At 42.7% G+C, this 24850-nt stretch overlaps 1 long non-coding RNA gene across 2 annotated transcripts; it reads left to right on the top strand.

Moving 5' to 3' along the window:
- Positions 1 to 6042: 6042 nt before the first annotated feature.
- LOC308476951 lies at positions 6043 to 8633 on the top strand. 2 transcript variants are annotated; one of them, XR_013986265.1, is made up of 2 exons: positions 6043 to 6189; positions 8142 to 8633. It is a non-coding gene; the product is annotated as an uncharacterized lncRNA (long non-coding RNA). The 2 variants fall into 2 exon arrangements; XR_013986266.1 differs by lacking the exon at positions 6043 to 6189 and adding an exon at positions 6732 to 7405.
- Positions 8634 to 24850: the final 16217 nt, after the last annotated feature.

The raw sequence follows: 24850 nt of genomic DNA, 5'->3' as shown, positions 1-24850 counted from the left end.
GCTCTAGGTGGTGCTAGCAGTTGGAAGAAACAAACAGAAGCCCTCCAGATAGATCTCTTCAGGTAGCCATGCAGTGACAAAGCATTTGCCAACGCCCTGCAGCAGCCTACAGCTGTGTGGGTTGTTGCAGCTAGTTCCAGCTTGCCTCATCTGAAATCATGCCTCAGCTATCTAAGTGGTCAGATGAGTTATTTGTCCTGGGTGCCAGCCCCAAAAAGATTTCCCAAAGCTCCTTTAATTGCTTGACAGCTGATGGAAAGAAATGATGATGGTGAAGATGATGATGATGATGATTTATACCCCGCCCATCTGGCTGGGTTTCCCCAGCCACTCTGGGCGGCTCCCAACAGAATATTAAAAACAAGATAAAACATCAAACATTAAAAACTTTCCTAAACAGGGTTGCTTTCAGAAGTCTTTTAAAAGTCATATAGTTGTTTATTTCCTTGACATCTGATGCAAGCGCGTTCCACAGGGCAGGTGCCACTACTGAGAAGGCCTTCTGTCTGGTTCCCTATAACCTCACTTCTCACACTGAGGGAACTGCCAGAAGGCCCTCGGAGCTGGACCTCAGTGTCTGGGCTGAACGATGGTGATAGTGACGTTCCTTCAGCTATACTGGGCCATGAAAATGAAGTTTTTTTTATGTTTGATGTTTTATTGTGTTTTTCATATTCTGTTGGGAGCTCCCCAGAGTGGCTGGGGAAACCTAGCCAGATGGGTGGGGTATAATTTTTTTTTAATTATGATGATGATGATGATGATGATGATGATGATGATTAACATCAATGGGTCAGAGAGGTTCCAGTGGCCTTTTGGGCAAGGTTGCCACAGCAAGACTAGTCCAAAGTAGGAGAAAGTGCTACTGTAGTGGGAGGGATGAACAATAATCCACAAATTAAAGTGAAGCATCTTGCATCTCCCAGGCTTATATGCAGTTAACAATCAAAGTGCACAGTTCTCCACATGTTGCAATGCATTTCCACTTCAAGCAATGTATACAGCATACATAAAAATGCATATTTTATGAGGGAGGGAATGCATATTTTAAGGGGACATGCACAGAAAATCATATAAAAAGTGTTTTATTAGGGGGAAATGCATACAAGAGAAGCATATTTTAGAAACAATAGTGTACAAAAAAAATGCATGGAAGATAAATGAAGCTTTTTCCACACAGTTTAAAAAAACACCCACAGAAAACAGACTGCAATGGTGTTGCAACTGAACGTATGTGAAACTGACATGAAATGGAAATAGGCTGATCCATTAATCCTGATGTATTGCACAGTATTATACAGACAGCACCCTATGCCATGGTGTGAGGAACAAGAAACACTGTGGCAGTTAAGGACCAGATTCTCATTCTTAGTAATTCTTACAGTTTAGAATCCGGCAGCCAAGTTATATATCCAGTGTAATAAACTCGTACATGGCTCTCCTGTGTTGCAATCTTTTGAAGCATCTCTACATTTTTGCAAATGTGTATATCGTAATCAATAGCTGAAGATAAACTATATTTAGAAATGTGTTATTTCAAAGAAGACACATTTAAAAATGTGTTTTTGATTTTTCACTGCACATTTTTTTCCCCATTGAAGAAACGGGATGGAAATAGACTTTGCAAGCAATACATGTGAAACTGACTCAGGCATGGTTACAGACCCAGCTGTCCATCTTTACCCTGAACGCCATTTCTTCTCCAAGGAAAAAAGATCCAGTAAGTATAATTCAACACAATCAGGACTTAAGTTGCACTGAGCACTTTGCAAATTTATTGACAATTTTCGTGTGGGATTGCTGTGCCAGAGTTAAACCTCCCTGCCCTCTTTTCTCTTTGCAACAGAAGACAGCAGGTAGGGAACGCTCAGGAGGGCTCAGAAGGTGGTTCAGGTGCAACATTGTAAAAGCGATTCACTTGTAGAGGGCAAAAATGCTCTGGTTGAAAAAAATGAACTCTCCTCCAAGTTCTTTTCATGTGGGGTGGGGGAAAGAATGCCTAGCCAGGCAATTTTAAACAGTGTAAAGATATTTAGTTTGCGTTGAATGTGATTAAGAAGGCAAGAGCAGCTAGGATAGTTTGTTTCTTTGTTTGTTTTTAAATGTTTGTATACCTATTTCCTTTCCCACTCTTTTGAACTATAGTAGGTTTTTTTGTTCTCGAAGCTACCAGCATGAGTTTGACCAAACTGCGGGAGGCAGTGGAAGACAGGAGTGCCTGGCGTGCTCTGGTCCATGGGGTCACGAAGAGTCGGACATGACTAAACGACTAAACGGCTAAACAACAACATATTTTTTTTTTTAAAAAAGGAAGAAGACAGGGAGTGCATGTCTACTATGATTAAGCAACTGCTGAAGATAATAAACAGTGTTTAAATCACACATTTCATCTGATTGTGCATTGAACTGAAATGCTTATGTGAAGACTGCAGCGTATTTATTCATTTCTCTAAGTCCACTATTCAGTTCATTGTGGCCAAGTATAGCCTTCAAAAACTGCCCTTTGAAGGACCCATGGCTCCATGTCTTCTGCTGTTGCATCTTGCACATGCACCTCTTTGTTGGAAAGTCTTGGCCAAGGGAAAGAAGCTGAAGGCACTTCTTGGTATCCAGGATTGATTTATGTAGCTAAATGATAAGATACAGACAATCTACACAGACATGCAAGTTCTTCTGTCTATTGCAATCCTCCCATCTGTGCTGAACAGCCTTTCAGAGCAGAGGCTGGTGAGAGGGCAATCAAGGTAGCCCACGGCAACAGTGTATAGTGAGGGCCACACATAACACACATTCTCAATGTAGAATATGGTTTCTCAGAGCTCCATTAAATTTTGACACATCATCCCTCGCAGGTGACTGCTGCAGTTTCATTTCTTGTGTAGGTAGAATAATCATTTGCATTTGCCAACTTCCACAAGCCTTGTAAGAAACCAGTCTCACTCTCTCTGGATGTCGCTGGAGTTTGTTCTGCAACTTTTGAAAAACTATTAATCAGCCCATCAGGTGCTTCATGTTGTGGCTTGGAGAATCCACTGTGTATGTGTCAGGGGTTCAGGAGCAGAGGCACAGGAAAGGGAGGAAATAGAGAGCGAGGGGGAGGAGTCCGAAGGAAATGTTAGCGATGACAGCGGTCCGAGGTCTCTGAGTCTTTCCAGCGAATCGGAAGATTCACAGAAAGGGGCTCCCATGGTCAGAGCAAGGGGGGTGCCGAGGGGGACACCCCAGGAAGAAGGGGCCAGAGGGGACTCAGAGAGCAGCAGTTGGAAATCAGGACCAGCGTCCACACCAGAGTGCAGTAGGGGGGAGGAGTCCCAGGCATCGGGATCAGGCGGCGCACTGCCAGTGGGAGGACATGAGTCAGGATTGGCCACGCCTCCATCGGGGAGCGAGGAAACGGTCGAGAGGAAGGTTGAAGGCTGGGCGCCCGCGCCAAGTTCAAATGTACAGGAGGGCGGCGCAGTTGGCAGCCCGGATAGGGAGCCAGGTCCCAAAGCCCGCCGAAAAGAGGGGGAGGAGTCAGGGGGGTCAACGTCAGCGTCAGAAGAATCCAGGAAGGAAGGGACCCCGGGGGGTAGCAGGACCCAGAGGAGAAAGGAGAGACGTAAGAGGTGGAGTAAGGCTAGAATCTTAAACTGGTGTACAGGGGGCGGAGACTCAGATGGAGCTTCGCCGATCTAACCCCTAGACGTAGAGCTGGGGCGCTGCGGCTTGAAAATGGAAACTGTACTTCAATAAAGACTTTTGTACATTACTGCCGGCTAGCGTTGGTCCTCTGTGAGCTGGGACCTGGAGCCAGCTCTGACAGTATGTTTTAAGATAGGCCTTCACAAACTCCCTGATCCAGGTACTCATACAACCAATTTAATTTGCTTTTCATAGGTCTTTCCTTTTACACAGTTAACAAAGGTGGGATTACCTCCACAGCACTGCAGCCATACACATTCAAGTCTTTGGGAGTAAACCTTGAGGAAAAAGTGCATATGTTGTGTTGTAGCACATCTTTGGGAAAAGAAAAGGCTAAGGTATACACAAATCTGGAGTAGAGTCCCTAAGTTGGTTGAATGGCACCTTGTACGCTTCCTTCTGGCAACTCCTGCAGCCAAGCTAGTGCCAAATGTATTGCTCTGCTTTCCTTTGGACCACATCATTGAGGCCAAGGGGGAGAGTGTCTTTTCATTTGGGCTGCCCAGGACCTCCATACACACTAATCAGTCTTGCACAATGGAGAGATCACTTTGGTGCCACGAATACAGAAAAACAACACAGGAGGCAGCATTTATAAGTTACCGGTCTCTGCAGCCACAGCAGATACTATGAATCTCCAGTAGTTTGACTTCACCCCCTAAGGTGCACTCCATTGTCTGTTGAGGCAGTCAGATGCAAACAACAGATTACCTCAGGTTAAGGTAATCAGTAGCCCAAGAGATTATGTTACCCTGAGCTGCCTTGGTGTGCTGATGGACTGGAACGTCCATCTTCAGCCTGTGGGAGGGCAGCACCTTGTTTTCATATAGGGTTCTCATCAAAAAGCATGGGACACAAGTGGCTTTGTGGTCTAAACACTGAGCCTCTTGGGCTTGCCGATCAGAAGGTCGGCGGTTCGAATCCCCATGACGGAGTGAGCTCCTGTTGCTCTCTCCCAGCTCCTGCCAACCTAGCAGTTTGAAAGTATGCCAGTGCAAGTAGATACATAGGTACTGCTGTGGCAGGAAGGTAAACAGTGTTTCTGGGCACTGTAGTGTCTGTCACGGTGTTCTGTTGTGCCAGAAACGGTTTAGTCATGCTGGCGACATGACCCAGAAAGCTGTCTGTGGACAAACGGTGACTCTCTCAGTCTGAAAGCAAAATGAGCACCGCAAACCCATAGTCACCTTTGACCAGATTTAACCATCCAGGGGTCCTTTACCTTTACCTTTTACCTCATCAGAAACAATTCAAGGAACTTCAACTGGGGCAGTGCCATCCCAACACTTCCTGAAGCTTACCGAGGGCTGTGCAGCTGCACCAGTGCAGCACTTCTGGAACAGCTGTCAGTTCATCCCCTAAGCCCTATTCTCCTTGCTACCCACTGCACTACATCTCCATACAGGTGAGCTGCAGTGATGCCACTGTAGTGAGAGTGGGTCCACCCAACCACATCAGCCACTGCTGCTTATATTGGCTAGTCCTGGTAAAGACATTCAGAGCCTGTTGACCTGCTTGGTCAACAGAGCAGGACCCTTGGCTTACTCCATTCTTGCTTTCTCTCCCCTTCCCTCTGAAGCCTTCTGGGTCTAGATATGGGGAAAGCTAGCCATAGCCATGGCAGGTACTAGAATGTGGGAAGGCAGAAAAGAACAGATTTTGCATGTTGCTCGTGTAATGTTTCCTTCTCTTTTTTTCCTTCCTGTTCCCTACTCCTATAATTCCATGGATAAAAGCATTTTAAACATTTAGGGTCTTCTTTCTCAAACCTCACTGGAGTAAAAAAAAAAAAAAAAGGCCTCAGATTGTAGCATGTCGCAGTGTGCCACCTGCACACAGCCAAAACATACTGCTTGACACAACATCTAATGCTGTGGGCGTAGCTGTTGTTTGCTGCAGGAGCTGTAAAAATTGAGCATGCCTGACTGGTTGACCGGTTGACTGGGCAGCTGTACAGGGGATGCTGAGAAATTTCCCTTAACAGTCTGGTTACACCTGCTTTGATTGTAAAGAATTGCAGCATTTCTGCCTCTTAATACAGTGAAGCAGGCGAACCGTGCTTTCCGAGAAGAGTATGGAGACATAAAGAAAATAAATTAATCATGTATGATTTTCCATGCTCGCACAGATGTTAAAAGCTTGAACACCACCCTCAGTGCATAACATTTCTGCTTGCTCCCATACAGTATTACCATAAATCGCTTTACAGCTTGAAATAGAAAGCATGCACAAAATGTAGAAGATGATCTTCTCTGCCCAAACTGGAACTGCCACCTATACGTCATCAATATTTAAATTAAGTAAATGTGGGGTGGGAGTCCCCTTTCAATGAGAAACATTTACAGAATTGTGTGGGGAGCCAAAACAGGTTGAAGAAGCCAGGGAAAATTTCTCAGAGCGGTTCAGCACACCGACCCATGAATAGCTTTGAATCTCCCAAGATTCCAAGGCAGTTGGATCTTTTTCACAATGGCATGTGCAGCTCTCAAAAACAGAAACCCAAAGGTGAGAGCTAAGCTAGAGTCCTGCAAAGTATTTCTATAAAGCTAATATGACATGGGGAAGAACCTGCCTTGACATTGTGTATCAGGTGTGGAAAATCATGGCCCTCTGAATGTTGCTGAACATTAATCAATTCATTAAAGGATGTTTGGGATCTCAGTGCTTCCAGTTCCCAACTTTGCCCCAATATGGTATACAACATGGTATCTATACTGACAACATGGGCCAATGGTCTCTTCCTTGTTATCTGTTCTTTTCTTTTCAAAATTGAATACTGGGATTTCAAGCGCAGCTATTGTGAGGCAAATTCGAAACACGACTATGATTCTTTACAAATTGGTCTGTGGCATCTACTCTAGACTAGACTAGAGAAGGATCTAGTCTTGATGTACAAGTTGCCACAACTCAGTTCTTAGTATTTCCAATTTGGGGGATGCAACTGAATTTTGCTACAATTGAATTCCTGAGGCAGTTTTTGAGGTCTCTTCTTGGGCAAGAACATCCAGATAATTTTGAAAGCAGCTAACAGCTTTGATGAAGTGAGAACATTTTCTTGTACTATGTGTATGTGTTGCTTTAACTGTTACTAAATATGTGCGATTTCGAAGTTATAGGCTGACAGAAATTGGAATGATAAACATTATGAGTACAATTAATGGACCCTGGAGTGCTGACACACTCAGTAGCTGCACAATTATCATAAGAGCAGGGAAATTACTTAATAATGGGACCATAGAATATCACTGTGCTATCTCCTGTGCTGCTGTGCAGTTCTGGCATGTGCCACATTAACAAATATAGGCCTTCCTTCTATATCTTACCTGCATAAGATTTGACAGCCAAACAGAAAGCAACTGCCTAGTCCTGCATTGTGACATAATTCAGAACTGACCATGTAATGAGGCAGAATGAGGCAGCTGGAAAGGCTACAGCTGTTGGGGAGTAGAGAGTAGGGGGCTCTGCTTATACATTGGACGCTCGGGTTGCAAACGTGATCCATGCGGGATGCACGTTTGCAACCTGCAGCATCCGCAACCCACAGCGGCGCGTCTGCGCACACATGAGTTGTGATTCTGTGCTTCTGCGCATGCGCAAAGTGCAATTTAGTGCTTCTGAGCATACGCGACCGCCGAAACCCAGAAGTAACCCGTTCCGGTACTTCCAGTTTTCGGCGGTCTGTAACCCGAAGAAACGCAACCTGAAGCATCTGTAACCCAAGGTGTGACTGTAATTTACTTATTTGATTTGGGCAGATTTACACACACAAAAGGGAAGCATTTTTAATGTATATTATTATGTTTTTATATATGTTGCAAGCTGCCCAGAGTAGCTGAGGCAACCCAGTCAGATGGACAGGGTACAAATAATAAAATGATGATGATGATTATTATTAAGTTTCATAGTACCATAGAATTGTAGAGTTGGAAGGAACCCTGAGGATCATCTAGTTCAACCCCCTGCAATGCAGGAATATGCAGCTGTCACATACGGGGATCAAACCTGCAATCTTGCAGCTATTGAGCTATCCAGGCTCTCAAGCAAAATGGTGCAAGCAAATGATACTTTGAGAATCCTTTTGAGTGCCTGCAGCCTAAAGAGCTTTATAGGCCTTTCTAGGTTTCTTAAGATACAAATACAAAAAACCTCAACAACAATACATGTTTGTTGCAATGGTTAGCAAACAGGCATGGCGTTTGGCAATGGGCTCCACAGCATGTCTAAAATGGAAAAATGAGGTGGCCTTGATGGACCCCTTGAGGCAAGCTATTTATTTATCAGTGTTATAGGTCTTCTCATCCTGCCTGCTCCCAACAAATAGCACTTGTGGCTACTGAGTATGCTCAGTCCTCAGGGTTTTCTTTCCTTCTCTTGGCTTTTGAAGAAGTTTATTTGTTTCTACTTCTGTGAACCTTAGGGCTCCCCTAAATCTGTTGATACCTCCCTCTTGTGCATAGATGTTGCCAGTTTGACTGTTCGATGATCAGCCCTCGAGAGAATGAATTCCCTATGAGTGTCTATGCAATGGAGCCCGGTTTTTAAAAATTCCTCACACTAGCTACATCTCAGGAAGATCTTATAAGAAAGCCAGGCCTTCTGCCTAGATCCTGAAGCACAAAAAACAGGAGTCCATAGAACCAGCCAAGTATGTGAACACACTGGTATTTATTGTGATAAATGTTGTTTATGTACACACTCCCAGGAAATGAACTGAGACTACAGCTTGCTCAGTCGCATTTTTAACAGTGGAGAATCTGAACAATCATCAGGCTAAAAGGTATATGGAGATTAATAGGGTTCATTTTTCTTAAGAAAGATTGTATTTATTAAACCATTATAGGAATTTAGGTGGAGATAACCTGTGTGAGAATTCAGATTAATGATTTGGCAATGAATAATCAACTGCGGATGTACCAAACTCCAGAGAAAATAAAATCGTTGAAGGCTGGTGTGATGGCTATTTGGTCTTAGAATGAGCACACAGGTTAGTCAAGAGCACCTTTGCATGCTATTCTTATAAAGCAGCATAATCAAGGGACAATGAGGCTGATAGGAGCCAACTCCTCCAATAAAATATTTGAAGGGGCTGCCCCCAGTTGATGGGCATTGCTATTCAAATGGTGTTCGTGCAGCACATCATGTGATCAGTTATGTGGGTTGGGGATTACTTGCCCCCCCCAATATTTTATTCAAGTTGGCACCCTGATGAGCCTGCACAATTGCCCCTCCCCCTAAGGACACATGGCTTCCCTTACCTCTGACATCCGTGTTATGTTTTCTCTTCCTCCGTCTCATGCCTCCTCTTCCAACTCCAACTTTCTTGCCAGGAAACACTCTTGACAGACACCTCCCATTAGCCATTAACATCAGGGGGTGGGAGTCAAGGAAGCAGAAGAGACCTCCTGATGCATTAGCACAGTGTCAGTGGTGGTGAGCTTTGCCTTTGTGATACAGAGCGCAGGCACCACTGAACATTTTCTGTCGAGATACTTCCATTTTTTACTGAGATAATGTATGTGTCACACTCTGAATGCTCAGCAAATCAGCAAAGAAATGCTTACTGTTATCATTAGTAGTGCCAGCTAAAAGCCTGTCAAGTTGAAATGATGGGAGAGGAATGGAGAGCTCCCCATTCTTTCCTTTGCCTGACACCCAGCCCTCCCATCCATCACAGAGGCCATTTACACTGGGATAGCAAAGAGCTGGGGCCTGGCATGCTTCCCCCAACCTACAGTTGGTTCCTCAAACTGAATACGGCCTACAGACTAGGCCCAGAGGAACTATGGAATGGTTATCCCCTCCAGACTCCTCATTGTCCGCTTCCTGCTTCTTGAAACTAATCCCTGTTTTGTGTGTGTTGTGGATGACAGAGACACATTGTCCCTCTCTCATAGTCCTGGACTTTAGGATGGAGAAGATGCATACTGTTTCCATTGCATGTGTTTCCTGGTCACCTACTGTCAGGGTTGTGAGTAAACCCCCCCCCCCCATACATACACACACACACACACACACACACCATAACCAAGAATTGATTTCTCCATGGGAATGAGTGATACCTAACATGCACACAGCAGAAAGTAAACGGGTCCCTTGGGAACAGAGTGCGGACTAAATCTGCTTCCTGCCCCTGGTGAACCCAGCTACTGAGAATCAAGAGAATCATGGTTTGGATTTTGTTTGTTCATCACACTATAGTATAGCACAATATGACATTAAGGGATGGGGTAGGATATGAGGGGCCTCGTTTTTTTCATCTATAGGTTTAATTGAACACGACTGCTTTGGACTTGGACCACCCACGCAGTATGCTTTTCTTTAAGGCAGGGGTGTGAGAACTTCAGGCCCTTAGGCTAAATATGGTCCCCAGGTCCCTTTATCTAGTCATTGAGAATCTTCCCAGACACAAACTTCCCCAGCTACATCTCCTCTCCAGCTCTGCTGTATACCCACTTTGAGTGTGTTTTCCACATTGGATTGCATCCTTAAACCATGATAATGCCTCTTGCTTGCCCAAATGCAGGATAGTGTGTGTGTGTGTGTGTGTGTGTGTGTGTGTGCGTGCGCGCGCGCATGCACACTCACTCGCACGCCAAACCCTTTTTGTGTGCCTGAAATGTAGCCTACTATATGAAGATAAGAAATCCCATCCATTGCCCACCCACTTTCTTCTCTAGCTGCAGCCACCAGTGGAATTTGCACTCTGGACACCATACCCTCCAATATTCTGCCAATTAAAATTGGAACAGGCGTCTTTCCGTGCTGTGCTTTCCTGCGAGCCAGCTGGTGCTTCCCTGTCCCAGCCCCCTGTTTCTGTTACGGACAGCAGCTCCCTCAGCAAGCATCACAAGAGCACCTCCAGCTCTTCCTCTTCTTCCTTGTTATCATCCTCTTCTCCATTGGCTTCTCCTCCTCTGGTGGGGGTGGCCTGGCCTTCGCCCCAACCACCTCCCCCTCCCTAGGCTGTAAATTGGGTGCCTTCCTTCATGCGAAAGACATGTATCTTTTGGTGCCAAGCTCTTGTGGGAGAGCTTGGTGCCGAAAATGGGTCATCCAATCAGAAGCTGGAGTGGCTTCTGTAATTCTGAAAGATTTATATGATCTGAAGTGAAACCAGAGTATGGCTTCTGTAATTCTGGGATGTCCCGGTCAAATCGTGTTGACAGGTATGGGATGACTGTGAATGAGAAAATTTGGTCGCTGGGCTGAAAAAAAATCCTCATCTATGTAAGAAACCCATCCACACAAGTTCTTGCCTTCAATGTCTTTTCATTTATATAGATATAGATATTGATTTGTATCTGGAAGTTCTACTGAGTGGGTGTTTAATCTTACCTATATACAAGCAGGTGATTCTCATTCAGAAAAATCTCCATCGCTGCCAGCATTATTGCTCAACATAAATCAGAGTCCATTTAGAGTTCTGATAAAAGCATCCAATAAACTTTTCTCTGTATCATAAAATGAGACCTGTTTGACTCCACTCATTGCTAGCGCCACCTTTGGAATGAATATTAGTGAAATGGCTATTCCAAGACTTATTAGAAGGGATGGAGATTCATTCTTTCTTTTTGCTGTGCTCGTCCTTAACCTGCGCAGCCCATCAACACAGCATAATAACAGCAGAAGGAAAAAGTTGAATATTGATATTAGCTTTACCGGCATGTGACAAGCCTGGCATTTGCTTCAATTGGGAGCATCAGTAAAATAGACTCCGAAAGATTATAGCACAAATCATGGTTTGCAAGGAGTTTTCAGGGGCAATGTTTCCGTTCCTCTCTGAAACCTTAACAGTTAAGTCAATTTGGGAAGAAAAGGCAATTATTATTGAATTATTATTGAATATATATGGCATCAAAGTCCAACTTTAGTTTGAGACAGTGTTCACATATTAGCAGCATGGACAAATTGGGTGATCGTCAGCAAGTCACTGTCACTCAGTTGCCCTCCTATAAAATAAGATGGGGGGAAACACATTTGTCACACTGTATGACAAAGAGGATCGGAACATAGAGTGGAGACTGTTGATTGCACTGTGCATTCTGGGCCTTGCATGCAGGTAGCATGACTGGTTCAGCTGCACTGGGCACCAGTACCACAGGGGGCACCACAACAATGATTTAGAACAGAAGCACAAGAAGCGAGGGGTGCCTTAAATCCACATCTAAATCATACACAGTTCTTTATTCAAGTCAAAACTGATTATAGTAACCATTGATGCATGATGATGCCTTATCAGCCTACAAATTCTTTTTCAAAAATTATATATTGGGGATTCTTTTCCCCGTTCTTTTCCTCAATACTGCTGTAGCCATACTGTTTTCCCATGCAAAGCTGGCTGTTTTTCAAGGGTTTGTGTACTTATCTTCATCAAGTGGTAAACAATTCAGAATAGTTGCACATTGCACTTGATGTAGTCTTATAAGTGGGAGGTGACAGCTTAGCTGATCTTATCCAGAGTGAAAAGGTTAAATTAAGGAATGATTTATTCGGTCTTTGCCTTCCATTAGCAATGAATTTATTCATTGAAGAGATGAAAAATCTGCAGTTGTTTATTGTGTGTATATTTTATTTGAAACATGCTCCAAGGCCTGATTTGGTTAAGAACATGCTAACAATGAAACACACATGCACACCCTAATTAAATTGCAACCACAGAAGTTCGTTTTATCTTGACTGCCTTAATAAATCCATTATGCACAGGTTAGTAATCCATGTAGTGATTGTGTTAATGAAAGGGGTGGAGTTAGAGTTATACCAGTTTATCTAGGTTTCTTAGGCCTAGACTATGTGATCAACAGCAGTGCAGGATGCAAGTATTGCAGGACTGTACCACTTCAGCCTTGATTTCCCCTCTTTTGTACTCCTCTTGAATTCCCATTGAACTAGAAGAACATTAAAAAAATAATTCATGAAAACAGACCAGGCAACTTTTAGAACTTCAAAATTCTAGGAGTGAAATCTGGTTGTGGGGCAGTGGGGGGTGCTGTCCTCTGCCACTGATGCACATGGTAGCCACACACCCTGCCAATGGTGCATTCTGCTAGGATGTGCAGTTATGCATGTGCATTGAGAGCTATCATAGAAGGCTATGCAGCAGCTCTGTGCATGAACATCTGTACGCCCTTAGAATTCCTTCAGATGCAGGCCTAATGTGTAGATGGATGAGGCACTGGCAAGGGGTAGGACGGATCCATGTGGCCCTGCAAGAATCCCCATGCATTCCTTCAGTAGGTGGGGAGCGTCATCTGAACCCCTCAAGAAACGTGCATTCCAGAGACCCAATTGCCTCCCAACAGAAAGAGCAGAAATTATATAATGGACAAGAGAAATTAGAGCAAAAATACTTAGAGAACATTTAGGAACATGGGGCTTTTATTACTCCCACATGATACTGTACAGATGGAATCTAGACACATATTTTTAAAAAACACACTGTGAAAATGCTTTTTTAAAAAAAGCGTTTTGAAAAAATATTGAATTTGCCATGAGCTCATCATTGCCAACTAGTGCCACATTTGTGTAATGCACTTAAAACTCACTTAAAACATTATATTTGCAGCTGTATAGCTGAGTACTGTATCTTTAAGCATAGCACAGTATCTACTTAACGTTGTCCCAAAATTTAATTTATTATAGACTTAGCTCACTGGCCGATGTCTGACCAAAAATTAAAACTGACAGGGGGAGATGGAAGGCATCACTTGCCTGGTCATAGCAATAATAATAATAATAATAATAATAATAATAATAATAATAATAATGGAGGAGCAACACCTACAACCTGCAGGGCTTATTATTCCTCCAGTGCAGGCTATAGCAGCACAGAATCATAGGCAGGCTGTCAGCAATGGCTACTCCCCAAACTGCAATAGAGGAATGTGATGGTCATAGTGAAGTTTAGAATGGGATCAGGGTGAAGGGTTGTTAAAAGCAGGACAAGGCGCATGGGGATATTTGGGGAGACAGGTGTGGGGCTGCCAGATGAATAATTGCATTTATTTATAAAAATGAATTGAAAATAACAAGGAGCTGATGACTGGTTTGCTGGATTGATAAAATAGGTATCAAAGTCCTTAATTGGGTTGTTGTTTTTGACCACAGTTGTGACCCCTTACTACAAAGTTCTGATTATAATCGATCAAACATGGTTCCAAATAATAAAGGCTGCTACCTGCGCCAATTCTAGTAGAGACCTGGATTAATGGAGCTGAGCCACTGCAAGGAGAACATTATAGCATGTACTTTACTATAGATTTCTTTGTTTATAACCATCCACAAGTGCAGGCATTTCTCTTGTCCCATAAAGAGTACATTTGGAAGTTTGGGTTGCCTATATTCCTCACTGCAGAGGACTTAACTCAAACACCTAGCTATTTTTCTTTAAAGAGACCCTATTTAGGCAAGAGTATTATACCTCTTATCAGGCTGTCTTCTTACATAAGCAGGTTGAGGTCAAGTAATAAGGATAAGCCCCACAGGAAAATGTAGATGTTTCTTTAAATGGCACTGATGACTCACAATGTGACATTTCCCCCCTTGAGTCACTATGGAACGAATTCTGCCATAGTATCTGGGCAGGGAACTGAGCAACTAAAAGAGCTCTTTAAGGTGAAATGATAAGTGGTTATAAGATATTTCTTGGGTTCCTTTTCAGTCCTCAGGCCCTGGCTAATTTCTTTATGCCTGCAGCACATTAAGAAATAAATGTTCCCCACAGCTTCTGTTAGGGAAAAAAGTTATCTCAACTTCACAGCCCTTTGGAAACGAAAGCAGTCTTGTAAGTCATGCCACAATGGCCTGGTTTTTAACCCACGAAATTTCTGGAAGCAGTGGAGGATAGATGAATAGGGCAAATGGGGCATTGACCCACCAACTCCTGTCTATCCTCAGCCAACCCCCACCCAGAATGGGGCACTTTAGAGTGTCACCAGAGTCTTTGTGATGTCAGCAGCCAGAACTTACTGGAACTCAGTTCTGGCACCTCTCAGGTGGGCAGCATTGCCATTATAAGAGGAGGAGGAGGAGAAGGAGAAGAGTTTGGATTTGATATCCCGCTTTATCACTACCTGAAGGAGTCTCAAAGCGGCTAACATTCTCCTTTCCCTTCCTCCCCCACAACAAACACTCTGTGAGGTGAGTGAGGCTGAGAGACTTCAGAGAAGTGTGACTGGCCCAAGGTCACCCAGCAGCTGCATGTGGAGGAGCAGAGAGGCGAACCTGGTTCCCCAGATTATGAGACTACCGCTCTTAACCACTATACCACACTGGCTCCCAGAACAAAGGAGGCATTCATGGTGAGTTTAAGCACCTCTTTTTCTAGAAAAATAGTACTGCCCCTACTTGTCTACTGCCTCACATCCAGTTGGGAAATGGCTCTGTCTGTCATTGGCTCTGGCTCCACCTACCGTTGGTCTCCTTGTTTTCTGCCCTGTCAATCCCAATGAGCACCACCCACCACTGATGGCAGGTGATCAGTTCCTGTCTATATTGCAGTCCCTGCAAAACTGGGTGATGAACAGGGTTGGGAAGCTGTTTTAGTTTACCCCTAGAAATACATATACAGAGCGAATGCTGTGGCTCCAGCTTCACTAAGGAGCATGAACATACATGAAGCGACCAGCTTAATCAATGCTAGTGAAAAGCTACCAAATGTGGAAATATGAGCCAACTTCTGTTCACGTCCATATGGCAACATTTCCCCTTCCATGAACTTTTGCTTGTGGTTCGAGGACCCGATCCCCGCTTTGTGAAATAAAGACACACGGACACAGTGTATAAGGTTAATGGGCAAGAAAAGGCCACAACTTTATTGATTACAGCAAGTGAGAAGGTATTGGCTTAGGCATTGGACCACGACAGACTGACTCCACTCACTCGGAGAGGGGTGAGCCTAAAGGGGGTTTATTCACCAGACGGGGGAGCCTGTTGATGCTAATACAACTATAAGCTCTCCCCTGATGTCACCGAGGGTCGTGCCATGGCCCCCCGCCACACAGGCATCAGGCAGGATCCACGACCGCCGGATTCCTTTAACGGAATACCCAAATTTGAAGGGGTAGGCGATGGCCACACCTAGCCCTTCCACACACCAACAACACATTCCAATGCCTAACCGCCACCCAAATGGCTGGCGCAGCGGTATCTTAAACTGCACACCACGCCCCCTCCAAGCCGCCTGGTTGGGCGCTTACCTGTGGGCGTGGTGCGCCAGCCAGGTGAGTGGGGCAGGGGGCATAATGCCCCCTGTGTGATGCAGTAATCACGTCCCACCCACAACACCTCCCCTCCATGAGGAGGAGAGGCTTTACAGGGTCAAGGAAGGTTGTGCCTTTCTGAAGTGTGAAATCTGTTAGTTGCAAGTCATGCAAATAGGGCTGAGATGAGAGTGGGGATTGGTGGAATGGCTGCTGACATCACAAAGACTCTGGTGGCACTCTAAAGCTAGGAAAGACAATGATATTTCTGCATGCAGTTTCAAAGAGAAAAAATACTGGCTGAAGACTTGCAGGACCTCCAAATGCTATCAGATACTTTCACCTCTCAGTTTCTCTTCAGCAATGCCAACAAATCAATTCAGAAAGAAAAGGAAGAGTCCCAGATGAAATGATAGAAGATTGTGCAAAATAGGAAATAGGATTGTGCAAAATTATGGAAATTATCACCATTCCCAATAAAAGGAACAACGATTACACAAGCATTAAGGCAAGGTAACAATTGTTACTCAAACATTTCATTATTGCACTGTAAGCTGGAAATGCCAAACACAGACCTGAGGTACAATTGCTGTTTCTAACATCAGAATTACCTGGTTAAAATTCAGCTGCTCTGTGAAGCAACTAAATCTGCTCAACACCATCTGGCAGCTACGAAGTGGGGGGCAGGGTGATCTACTTTCTGCACAGGTATAATTAACTGATATTTCACTAGCAGAATGCAGTACGAGACTTGAAATACACATCCCATTTAAAGCACTGACATTCTGTGACATAACTATATGAGACCTTCAGTGTTTCAGTTTTAATATTTCTGAAGGCTTTGATTTCATTAGTGTAGCCAGAGAAAGTGGTAGAAGGGGCAGCCTGTCATGTCTACAATAAAGTCTATTAAATATAAAGGCGCTGAAATAGGCATTCGCTTTATAATGTATTGCACGGTGCAAAACATGAAAGGTTGGCCACAGAACACATTTTCTGGAGAGCTTCAGATAAATCTGCTACTTATTTATCTCTTACACTGATCAGCCAATGGTCATACTGGGGGCTGCAGTCCCACAACATCTGGAATGTGGCAGCATCTTCATCCCTGATACCCTTAAATTTACAATATGGACTGCACAATGGCAACATCAGAGAAAGGAAATGGGAAGGTCGCTAAAGGAGCAAATTGAATTTCTAAAGTGTGATACGGGCCTTTCCTTCAATGAATTCATAAGGGGTTAGTGAAGGGGGAAACTACTTGCCTGGGGTGTTTCCCCCCACCTCTCTCTGTCACTCCAAAATTGGTTCTATTTCTGCTCCTGTTGAAAGTAACATAGATGCCAGAAAGTTGGGTAAGACGGAGGAGTCCTTTATTTAAAATATTTATATGCCACCCTACGTCCAGAATTGTTTCTAGTCTGGTTCCCAATAATAGTTTATTTGTGGAATTATTTATTTAATACAAAGCTTTCTCAGCTGCAAAACAGCCCTCACAAGGCACCATACAATTCTAGAACAAAACATAACAACGTATCATATCACCCCTTTAAATACATGCACCCATTAAAAGGAACAATACAAAATGATCTGCAGTGTAGCAACTAATGAAACGCAGACTGTAATAAAAACGTTTTTAATAATATAGCCATTTTTAAAAACAACAGGAACAACCCTAATAAAACATGGAAAATAAACCACAGCAAACAGAAGCATAGAGATGCTTTCAAAACAGAGAGGTTTTCACCTGGTGCCTAAAGGATAATATTGTTGGTGGCAGGCCAGCCTCCCTGAAAAAAGGCATTCATAGCTGGGTCACCACAGCCCCAGTGGCCCTCTCCCAAGGGTCTCTGCACCCTCACATACTGGATGTTTGAAGGAAATGGGAGGCCTTGTCTGAAGCCCCTGACCCAACCAAGACACAATGTCTTCAGAGCATCGGAATTTCTCCTGAAGAGGAAATATTCCTAAGCATCATCTAAACCAGCATTGGGGAAGGCCCACAAGCCTAATTAGACTAACCACCCCTCCATATTTTGCCTGCCCTGCAACCAATGGACCTGCAAAGCCATCTAGATGGTGTCACAAGCAGTTGGCTGGATTTGGAGGTTTCTGCAAAGGAGAAATACCTTTCAAGGGAAGCCGTAAGTCTTTTGATAAAGCTTATCAGACTTTATCAGGGGGTTCCATTCACCCCTAGATCAGAAACATCGTGGGAGCGCAGGACAAGGGTGTGCTTGCTGCAAAAATTACTCTGGCTCACCTTGTTCTCTGTATGAACAATTGTAGCATCTGCCTGCCTGCCTACACACTGGGCTTTGCTGATGGTGGGCATAATAAACAATGTTTATAACTCCCATAAGAGGTGGAAAGCTGACATTTCCTAACCCACACTACTAGAAAAAAGAAAGTGGGAATTTCCCCTCACCCTGACACCACCTTCCAAAATGTCAGCAGCAGCCGGAAGCATATTTGTGACTGCAGAATGCAACCTATATTTGCTAGTAATTTGGTCAGTCATCAGGTATTGCTTTTTTCATGTACCAACATTTCAACTGAATTCATATTAGGTCACGTAAAAAAAAAAAAAGAATCAGTATATTTTTCTCCTCAGTTTTAACTGTCCAATATCACCAATACATTATAGATGGACTGAATTTCTAAATATATTCTGTAAAATCCAAAATCAAGCACGTGAGATTTAGGAGAGGGAGACAACAGGCAACATATAGTTGTATAACTTCGATGTTTTAATCAATGTCCACACATTCATTGGTGTAACTATTATAATGCACTAGGCATTGGAAGGCAATATTTATAACAAATATTTAATGTGGATTCAGTGATTAAATAGGCAAATTTAATTTTGACGACCTTCTCCCCCCCCCCCAGGTAATCAATGTAGAAGTGATTACATGACAAAACTAGAGTGCTTTTATTTTATGAAAAGGCAAATCAAACAGAGAAACTTCACCTTTCAATTGAGCAATACTGATGAATGCACAGACCGTTTCCCTGGGATTAATGGACAGCTGAGACAGTTGATGGCTGGAGGCTTTTGCTTTGGGCCATTAACCTCAGGTGGTCATTAATTCTGCTAATAATGCCATGTGTCTTGATCATTATTGCACTTCTACCATGATGGAGTAGCAAAGGTTCCATTTGAGAATATTAAAATATGCATTAGAAAAAATAATTTTTTCAAACCTCCTGGTTTGGTAACCATGACACAGAACAAAAGAAGCCAATTGCCTGATTAAAGTAATTTAGTGGTTTCCATCTGTTTTATTTAAAAAGCTCACCAGCAGCACCTTTTTTTCTGTTTGCGGTCTGCCTGGTAGAACACTTATACTGGGAGTGAACAGCCCAATCCTGAGGGCTGCTCCACACTGCACATTTATCAGCTGACAACTGCAACATCCTATGACAACCTACATGAGTGAATGGTCCACCCTAGATCAAACATCTGAGGTAGAACTCTGCATCGCCTTGTGTACAATCTATTTCCATTTCTCACGTTTCAAGTTCACTGTAGCCATATATGGCAAAATCAAATGAGATGCCCATAGATGTGGGAACATGCTCTGAGAACAGTGACACCAGTAACTAAATACCTAGGATGGGGCAAAATGGCAATCATATCAATGTTAGGTTATGCCGAGGTTGCAGGCTGATCTTGAGTCACTGCACTAGCCAAGGAAGATAGATTCCAACTGATGCAGATAATGGTGATGCTTAGGACTGAACGTGGAATCTTCTGCATGTGATCTACCTGTGAGTTATGGTCTTAATGGCTGTGAGACAGATGCCTTGGGCAGACTCGGTCAGTATGCATGGAAGACTAGGAAGGCAAGGCAAGTGTTCAGGGAAGGAAGCAGAACCATGGACAGCTCCAAGTAGCGTTGGGCAGAATTCAGGCTGACTAGATAATGGCATTGAAGAGCAACAGGCTCGTGAGGATATTGCTTGCTTGAAGGTCTGGGTCCAAATGAAGGTTTACAGGCCAGCCAAATTTCCTAGGTCCGCCCTTTCACCCTACCAGACACATTCCACCAGAGCAGTTCTTATGAAAGTAATTCTTGCACCTAGTCTTATTCAGTGCTTTTTTTTCTTTTTCTTTTTTAAAAGTTAGAGGTACTCTCATTTTGACTCAAGAAAATCCCTGGGAAAGGAAATGAAGTTGCCATTGGAGGTGGTAACAACGAAACTGACCAATCACCGTGATAGATTCCAAATCCTACTTCACATATTAAATGCTCGCTTCCATCTGAGACTCAGGAAACACCATGACAGGAAATGAGGCTGCCATTGGGGGTAGCAACGGAACTGACGATTCACCGTGCTAGAGAAGAAACTATTTTTTTTAGTTTCTTCTCCCGTTAGATTCACAAAATGTTTAGGGGTATTGACTATAATTGTTTTAGCCAGAAAATCTCCAGCCCGTTCTGAGATTGTTTATTATGTCCAGAAAATGTGACAAACTTAACCACTGGCTGTCCTGAGGTATTCACCAAGAATCATACAATCATAGAATTGTAGAGTAAGGAACTATGAGAATAATCTAGTCTAACCCCCCCTGCAATGCAACTTTGTCCAACTTAGAGCTCAAACCCACAACCCCGAGATTAAGAGTCTCGTGCTCTGAACTATCCTGAAGACATAATATTTAAAAACAAGGTCTCTGACTTCCCAAATTTTCTGAAATCTAAATGTTGAGATCATCCACACAGATTTTTTTACCTAATTCCTGATGAGAAGTGATTTTTTTAATCATTTCTGCTAGAAATGCAAACAATTCTCATACATTATATGCAATACCACACATATGGCATAATATGCATAGTAGATACATGCATACTTTTCTAATGTAACACATAAACAGATACTATAATACATATAATCATATAAGATGCTTTTGTATCAATTATTATAAAAGTACAGTGGTACCTTGGTTCTCAAACGCCTTGGTACTCAAAAAACTTGGAACCCAAACACTGCAAATCCGGAAGCAAGTGTTCTGGTTTGCGAACTTTTTTTGGAAGCCAAACATGCTCTGTTTTGAGTGTTACGCTTCCAATTTGAGTGCCATGCTTCTGTTTTGAATGTTACGCTGAGGGACGCCTGTTTTTGCTATTTGTTTTGCGTTTTTGTTTTTGAGGCTTTTTCGGTTAGTTTGTTTTTGTGACTGTGTGGAACCCAGTTCAGCTACTGATTGGTTGATTGTATGACTGCAGTACATTGTTTATTGCTTTCATTTTATGGATCAATGGTCTCGTTACATAATAAAATTCATGTTTAATTGCTGTTTCAGGGGTTGTTTTTAAAAGTCTGGAACGGATTAATCCATTTTGCATTACTTTCTATGGGAAAGTGCGCCTTGGTTTTGGAATGCTTTGGATTTGGAACAGACTTCCGGAACAGATCAAGTTTGAGAAACAAGGTACCACTGTATGCTGCAGAGATATAGTAGTGCATGCAGCTAGACCCATTTACTGTATATGTCACACACAGACAAACATTTTTTCATACAATTTTGCATTTCAGACAATGCACAAACGGCTTGGACACAAGCAGCTGCTAGATGCAAGAGACAGTCTGATGCAGGCAAAGCTCAATTGGTTCAGGAGCACCAGATTCCATGCGTAGATCAATTTAAAATGGACTCTTCCTCTATCCCTACCTTTGTTGAGCAGGAAATGTCTGCATGAGGTTTTCACTTACATTCACTTGAACATGAGTAGAGCCCTCTAGGAGATTAGTGAGCTGATGAAAAGCAGGGTCTTCCCTGATCAAGGGGAGGGTCCTACTGATGTTCATGAGAATATCAGCAATGACCCATAAAGGGATAGATGTGTTGGCGCCAAGCCATGCGTATGCCGTTCTCACCATTTTTGGAGGGAACAAATTTGCCACACCCCTCCTCCCCTGGAAGAAGAAGAGAAGTGGTATCTCCCATGGGGGAAACATTATGGTTTGATGGGTGCTTTCGCCCAATGGGGAGAGGTAGTGACAGGCTATTTAAGCTTGTTCCGCCCCACACTTGGTTGAATCTGACTACTTAATTGGTCTTGTAAATCCTCAAGTTGTCACATTTAATAAATATAACCTATTTATCCACATTTGGTTGTCTTCCTGGTGTGCTGGTAATGTGCCCTTGCCCCACTTTTAAACATTGTATTTTCAGATAGATGGTTGAACATGGCTTTTGTTCTGACACATACTTAGAATTATCTTGTGCCTTCTCCTTCAACACAGGCCACAACATCTCAGGACTGCCTCCGAACATGCCATGTTCCTAACTGGGTTTAGATCTACTTCTTTTTCAGGTTACTTTTTTAAAAAAAAGAACTTTTGTACTAGCTTATCTGCATGAATACAAAATATATTAGAATAAATTATTTTCAAATGCATGTAAAAGCTCGAGGTTTTTCAACACTGGGATGATTAAAGTTGATTATCATAGCTAAATGTTGACAATATAATATATTCCCCAATTATGCCTCTGAATACTAAATCTTACATTGCAAATTATTTGCTTGTCATTGAGCTCCTTTTGCTTAAAAATAGTGTCTATTAAATATAGTTTTTTTGAAATTTCAACTCGCATGCACCAAAAGAAGAAAGAAAATGTGACCATCAATATATCAGTAATCCAGTAGTCCATCACTACATCACCTGGTCTACTTGTGTAGAGGTTATTATTTTAAATGTATGTTGGGAAAAGCAATAGAGGAAAGAAAGTTTCAAGTGGGGCTTTGTATCTTTGTAGCTGAGTTCTATGGTCACTGGGAACAGGGATGCCACAAGACCTTCACTCAGTTTTGGCATGTTTTTTCAGCACAAATATACAATACTATGGCCCAGGAGTCTACATGCTGTTATTATGTCAGGACACATTAACAGCAGATGAGAGGAAAACATGTCTTTCAAGCATCCTTGTGCTGATATCCTCAGATAAACTGAAATAGTTACTGAGTCTGTCCACTGATTTAAGAATCTTGGTGATCATTCTTCTTTTAATCAATTAAATAAATGTGCACGTTACAACTTCTATAGGTCTCTTTTTGAGTTAATGAAGCTAGTTTGAGTGAACTTACAATTTGTTGTGTGATCTACGAGTGTCTACTCAGTACTAAGGCCATTAAGTTCATCAGGGCTTACTCCTAGGTCAGTGGCTAGGAAAAACTGGCCCCAGTAAATAGAAGCTATGCTCATTATTAGAAGGAAAGGCTCTCTTTAACATTTTCTTTCTCCTTCCTTATTAAATAAACACAGCAGAACCCCCAAAGGCTAAAAAATAGTGTTGCCCACAAGTGTTGCCCTTGTGCCTCAGCTCCACCAAGTAATCAACTAAACCTTTGGTTGATTAATCTACAGATTAAACAAATGAAAGTGTGCAGACCTAATAGAAATGAATAACTGGCTCAGGTTAATGAAGAACAATTGGCTGGTCTCTCAGATCTCATTAGCCTTTAGTGAGTGTCATCAAGAAAGCAGTCATTTGGGTGAGCCTTACAATAGCCTCATTTTTCTGAAGACTGCCTGGTTTCTGCAGTCAACTGAAATGGTGTGCTGGAGGAGGAGAGTGGGCCCTCCACAATGCAGTGGACATATATAGTTTCTGGTAAATACCAAATCACATGAATTGGTCCTCCACATGATTTGCAATTCATGCTGAAGGTCATGATCACACCAGGGAATATTTCATGACAGAGGGAAGTGGTCTGCACCACGTTCCACAACATTTATTTCAGTGTTGTCCTAGCTGAATTAGGAGTGGTGTGCATGCATTGCTAAAGGTATTTGCAAAGCATATTGGAATCCTCAAAGCTTAAAAATAAGTGATGCAGAAGCAACAGGTTATAAATAAAAACTGTCTGCTCACGAATCTTGATCAGATAGATTTCACGAGTGGTAGACAGTAATGCTCTCTGTCACTCAAAAGCTATTAAATTCTAACTCAGCAAACAGGCCTAAATAAATAAGGGCAAGATTTGATTTATGTTTCATGCTAGAATGACATCTTTGGGAGAGCTTTTCTTTGTTTTCTGCACATCTGAAGTTCAGAAAAATGCATCCCAGGTTTTCAGTAGTTCAAAGGGAAGAATTGTGTAGCTGTTGTTCACCTACTATGTGGTTGTATGTAGAACAAACTGTGTATTCAGTACTTATGTAGACAGCCCTAGCGTCCTGACTTCACAATACACTAATGGAATCTATATTTGCAGTAACTATCCAGGAAACAGATGCTTGAGAATAGAACTGCGCTGGTGGCAGCAAACACAGACTATGGGACACATGCTGTTGTTTATTCACCATACAGAAACTGAAAGGGGGAAGGCTTTGAGAGGGAGGAATTAAGTATGCCTCATTAGGGCTTTATAATTTTATGGGTGAAACTTAATTTTTGCAAATTTCTTCAGTGAGGGGTCTTAAAAATATATTTCTTGGTGCAAAGAATTCAAATCTGCTTTTATTTATGTGACTGGACAACATTTAGTTTGGTAAGTCTATATTTGATGAAGAAGCACGGAAACCGCTTTTGGAAAACCAAAGAATTATAATGCTACCTTCTGAAAATAACAGGTAATGAGAAGAAGAAGAAGAAGAAGAAGAAGAAGAAGAAGAAGAAGAAGAAGAAGAAGAAGAGAAAAAAGAGCCCTGGTTATAGCATAGTATCGATGCAAGGTTGCAGTGAGGTGTTACAATCCATGCTAAATACACATCAATCACAAATTCCAAATAAAAGTTTTTTTAAAAATAGGATAGACTTTAGGCAAGGCTAGCCGACTATCAGCCAGAGTGAGGCAGCCAACAAAGATAGCTGATTTGGGGTGTCACAGAAGGGCAGCAATTTTCTAGTTATTTAATTTATCGTTCTGTTTTCCTGCCAGAGAGGAGAAGAAATGGCTTTTCTGCCTCAGCTACCAAAATGACTTAACAGTGCACCTTGCCTTTGCAGAGAGGTG

The sequence above is a fragment of the Podarcis pityusensis genome (genome assembly GCF_964106645.2).
Source record: "Podarcis pityusensis genome assembly, chromosome: 5".
NCBI classification, from domain to species: domain Eukaryota; kingdom Metazoa; phylum Chordata; class Lepidosauria; order Squamata; family Lacertidae; genus Podarcis; species Podarcis pityusensis.
This window is presented reverse-complemented; position numbering and strand designations above follow the sequence as displayed.